The following is a 5,636-nucleotide window of genomic DNA, read 5'->3' on the forward strand; positions in this document are numbered from 1 at the left end:
GGATGTTCTCCTGCTTCTGGGTTCCGGGAAGATCTAAGAAGGTGTTGCGTTTGGCAATCACTGTATGAAAAGTAAGTATGATCCATTCAACAAATGATTTGGAATCCTCAAGAATTACAATGCAAGGCCATAGTGCATCTGGAATAAAAATGGCATGATAGTTATAATCCAGGTTCAGAAGTATTGTGGATGAAAATACTCATGTGCTGTCAAAATTAGAACTTTGTTTCTGCCTCGGTGGTTTAGGTACAAGATTATTGTAAAAAGCATTAAAAGAATAAAATTTATGACAGGGATTAATTGAAAGATTAATTGAAAGACCTTCTGATAATTATAATCCATGAAATTTAACGATGAATATAGCTGCTTTACTAAATGTTTGTTAGGACATGGAGCTTTGGGAACAGAATCCCCTTATAAAAAATTCCATTGTTTACTTGAGCCATTCTCACATTATTCTTCAGAACACTTGAAACAGAAATTTACAGCAAGGAAAATTAGGTACGAATACTTTTAAAGATTTGTTACTAGAAGTATTGTTTCTTATCTGCCTTTATTCTGCTTCATTTTAAACATAATGTGCTTGAATTTAATTAAATTCTCTTTTGGAAAATGACATCTGCTTGTTTCTGTATTTGTACATATTTTAATATATCTCGTGGTTCATCTCAAATATCATAACATGCTTATAAGTTTAAATAGATAATTGTAAGAATTTCTGACTGTTTGCTGTATGTTCAGTAAACATATTGAGAGAGCTGGTTGAAGAACCCTCGTCAAATATATGATCATCTTCAAATACATTTTCCATTTGAAATGACATATTTTTCCATTTGGGGAATTAGAATTTATTGGAAAATTGAGCTGAAGAAAGCATTTTGTTTTTCCATTTTTCTCGTGTAACCCCTCCCCCAACCACAATCATTTTTCTTGGAATCGGTGAGGAAGTTTTCTATATAAGCAAAGGGAAGTAAAGATTTTGGCCTTTCTTCAACTTTCTGGTATATTTAGCTGGCTACAGAATGTAGTGAATTAATATTGAGAAAGTATCTAAGGTTGGGAAAGGCAAAACCATGATATAATTTGTTCCTTGAATTCAGTTAAATTCTCTTTAGGAAAATGACATCTGCTTATTTTTTAGATGTTCATACTTTTTTTGTGTGTAGTTCATTGGTTCATAGTAAGTTAATAGAATGCATGAAAGCAGTAGAAGCTGCTGAATATGGATTTGAGGAGCAACTGGGGTCTTTCTGACGTGCACCATGAGGTTACTAATAAGGTGCAGTATGTAATTGTATGTAAGGTCTAATGAATGGTCAAATAAACCAAGGTGTGTGTTTTCCTTAGACAATGGTAACTTCAAATCTGAAGAAAACTTGCATCTAGTGTGTAGAAAAAATATCTTTTCCTGTCTCTGGGATATGCACATTATTGAATTAACTGAAAAGCTTAGTCCCTGTAATTGACCTCAGGACATATCTATTTACTGTAGCAGAATAATACATCGGTGTTAATCCCTATAATCAGGACACATCTATTTATTGTAGCAGAATAATATGTTATTAAATTTGTGCAGAATTTGCTATCAAATTAAGGCTAGTTTAATGGAGACAAGAGATTCTGCAGTTGCTGGAATCTGGAACAACACACACAAAATGGTGGAGGAACTCAGCAGGTCAGACAGCAACTATGGAGGGAAATAAACAGTTGACGTTTCAGGTCGAGACCCTTCATCAACATTTTGTATGTGAAGGCTAGTTTAATAATTCTTGCTGATACTGATGTGATCTGTATTGAGGAAAAGATACTCAATGAAACGCAAATCACTAACGTTGCTGATGATCTACACTGTTGCATGTCAGCTTTGCAGAATGCCAGCTTGTCCTTAATTCGAGAGTTTTATAAAATTGCCCCATTTGCATATTAATCACTAATTAAACTCATGGCAGTAAGTTAGGGCTGCTGCTTAAAAGTGCAAATACTTCTTTATGACTAGATCATTGTTTCTGTAATGTGCTTCCAATGGTAATCACTGGAGTCATTCCTGCAGGTAGGAAATGGTTTAAAAATTACATTTTAAAATATCTTCGTCATTTCTAAATGCAATCTTTCTCCATTTCTCTGTATTGCAACACATTTCCCTTTCATACAGAGAGATAGTTATAGAGATACACAGAATGGAAACAGGCCCTTCGGCCCACCAAATCTGTGCCAACCATTAACCACCCAGTCATACTAATCCTGCAACAACCCTGCTTGTTTATCTGTTTACTTACTTGCATGTCATTTCTATTTATTTACCTACCTGTTTGTTTGTTTATGTATTTCTTTTCAAATGTTGATGGTGGCACCAAGCGTAGCGACACGTTGCAAGCTGCTCTCTGCAGATCAACTCATTACCTTTACTATAATCGTTCTACACTTTTAAAATTAAACTCTATGTCACTAACTATTAACTTGTCGTGACCTTGCACCTTATTGCACTGCAGTTTCTCTGTAGCTGTGACACTTTGCACTGTTACTGTTTTTACCTGTACTACATCAATGCACTCTGTACTAGCTCAATGTAACTGCACTGTGTAATGAATTGACCTGTACGATCGGTGCGCAAAACAAGTTTTTCACTGTACCTCGGTACAAGTGACAATAATAAACCAATACCAATACTGTTCTTTCTCCATGGTTGATAGGACAGACTTGGTTTTGCCATTCACCATGGGATCACTAAGTTACATATTTCATATTTTCTTATGATATAGAATAGGCCATTCAGCTCACAAAGTTTGTGCTGGCTCCCAGGGCATTCCCATCAATCCCATTCCCCACTTATTTCCCTATTATCTGATCATCAACTCCTGAATGAGGGGTGACCTTATTCAATCTATTCATCAACTCCCACCCACCCAATCTAGGGGGGACCTACAGCAGCCTAAACACCTACCAATCAGCATGTCTTTGTGATGTGGGAAGAAACACAGGCAGTCAAAGAGAGAATGTGCAAACTCCACAGGGTCAGATTCAAACCCACGTCCCTGGAGCTGTGAGGCAGTACTTTCTGCAGTTTACAAGAGAAACTATTATTAACGTTAAGGGCTAATAACGTGACTGATAGCATGTGACACATTAACCCAGCTCTGTGCTAATGTCAATTCTTCCTTATAAAACAGTTCATTGTCCAGTTTATCTGGTCTCAACTGATCTAACATCAAAAGTGCTTTGCAGTCCTCAGCTCAAACTGCCCATATAATTCCAAGCTCATCAATAACTTCACCTTACACCCCCTTCAGCTAAATTTGTCTTTGGACTACCTTCTCCTAGTTCATCCTCTCTCACTCATCTACTGACCATAAGTCTTGCTTAAAAAAATACCACCTCATCTTCATCTCACAACAATGTACCTCTGGTTCTTGTGGCATTACTGATCACTGTCCCAGCTGCACTCTGTGGTTCCTGCCTCCCTAAGTGTCCATCTCTTCACAAACATATTTACTTAATTAATGCTTTCCTACATGAGCATTTTCAGTTAAATCTGTCCTTGTCTTTACTCTGATACTGTCTGACTTGCATTTCCCATTCAATGTTGCTAAATTCAGCTTGTGTTCATCGTCCTTGCCGATTGTAGATAGATGTAGGGCCTATAAAAAGGTATACAATTTTTTTTAAATGGTTGAGAGATTTGTGAGTGGGAAATTTGTAATTTATCCATAATGTGATATTTTTCTCAGAAAAAAAGTTTTAAAATTAACTGAAACAGACTTTCTAAAGTTCCTAGCAAAAGTCCTGCTTTGTTCCCTGTGAATTGTATTTTGTTTATCATTTATTGTTGTCCTGTGAGGTTTTTTCTTCAGTAACGCTAGATGGTAGTATTGAGCTGGTTCCAGTTTTTTTTAAAAAATTTCAAATGGAAGAACTATATACTATTAAATATTCACTGAATCTGACTATTGACCTTGTATTGATTTTTCATATTATACCTAATGTTAAGCTTAAAATATTGAATAATCCTATTTGCTATTTTACTTTAATATGAAATGGATGATCTCTTACACAATGGTACCATGTTTTAAGTTTGTTTGCCTTTGGTTCCTTAAGGTTTTAGGTAAATAGAATTAGTCCTAATGCCAAATAAAGTAAGGTTGAACTGTTGCCTGATACCTCTATAGAAGAGGGATCCAAATTAGTTGTATTTTCATAAATAAAATGGTTTAAATAGAAATCGATACAGCTTAAGATATATTCTTTCCACTAGTCAGAAAACTGCATTAATGGATTAAATTTACCCTTGGACGTGTACCTCACATTATTTCCATACGACCACACAGTTCTTTAATACTGATGGTGAATTACTGGAATTAAGAATTTCAAAAATAACTCCATTAATGGACAGTTTGGGTGTGTATTCCTTGGAGTTTAGAAAAAAATAGAGTTTAGAAAAACCCTTATTCAAACATATAAGATCCTAGGAGGGCTTGACAGGGTAGATGTTGAGATGTTTCCACTGTGGGAGAAGGACAAAGGGACATAGCTGCAAAATAAGAAGCTGGTCATTTAAAACTGAGGAATCTCTGGAATTCTCTGCCTCCGAGGATGGTGGAGGCCAGATCATTCAATACGTTTAAGATGGAGAGAGATAAGTATTTGAAAGATTGAGAAATTGAAGATTACGGGGAACTGGCACAGAAGAGGAATTGAGGCCAGCCCAGATCAGCCATGATCATATTGAATGGTGGGGTAGGCTTGAGGGACCGAGTGGCCTACTCCTGCTCCTATTTTCTTGTGTTGAATGAGTTTATCTAGCTGAATCTTAGATCTTGGAAGGTTTCAAGTTTAATTCAGTCTGTGATGAGTTAGTTGGTGCCAACTACAATCGCTCCCTTGGGTCCATGGGTCTGGAGGGGTATCTATTTCTGCTTGCGACACAGTGGGATATATATTGAAAACTACAGAGTTGACTGCAACGAGGGTAAATGAACCTGTTGAATAAGGCACTTAAATTGACTGGTGCCTTGTGACCTGCAGCACAGCAAACTCCCAATCCCACGGCCATGGGAGAACGTTAACAAGTAAATATTTATTTTGTCCTCATAACGCAGGTTTTGTTTTTTGGTTCATTGTACGCTGCAAATTTCTCGGTTTGAGCCGGATTGGCCGTGGTCAGCCTCCGATGCTTTTACTGGGCTATGCTCAGTTGCAATTGGGTACGGATTAGCCATCAATGATAGGGAGCAACCTAAAAACAGCCGCATGCACCAGGACTGCTAATCCCCTCTGGAAATTCAGGTAATATCATATTCAGAAGATTTTAATGACAAAACTAGTTGAAGGGCTGTGATTGGGGGGTGAAATCTACAATTAAGCCCCACCACTTGTATACAGCAGATTTTCTGCACTTATTTATTTTGCTGTCTTTCGACTGATTTTTAAGTTGCATCGCCTTAAAACTAACAAATTCTAAAGGGAGAAAGTGCCTGTTTTCTAGTGCACAGGTTGCAAGCAGCCGGGCAGGGCAGCGAGGATGGCTGGAGAGCGGTGCAGACTGCAAGGGCAGCGCTGGCGCTCCTCCAAGTCGCGGCACTCTTTCGGGTGCGCGGAGTGAGTCAGGCTGGCGGGAGGTGGGGCGGCGGAGTGTGCGCGGA

Source organism: Pristis pectinata, chromosome 24, assembly GCF_009764475.1.
Source record: "Pristis pectinata isolate sPriPec2 chromosome 24, sPriPec2.1.pri, whole genome shotgun sequence".
Taxonomy (NCBI): domain Eukaryota; kingdom Metazoa; phylum Chordata; class Chondrichthyes; order Rhinopristiformes; family Pristidae; genus Pristis; species Pristis pectinata.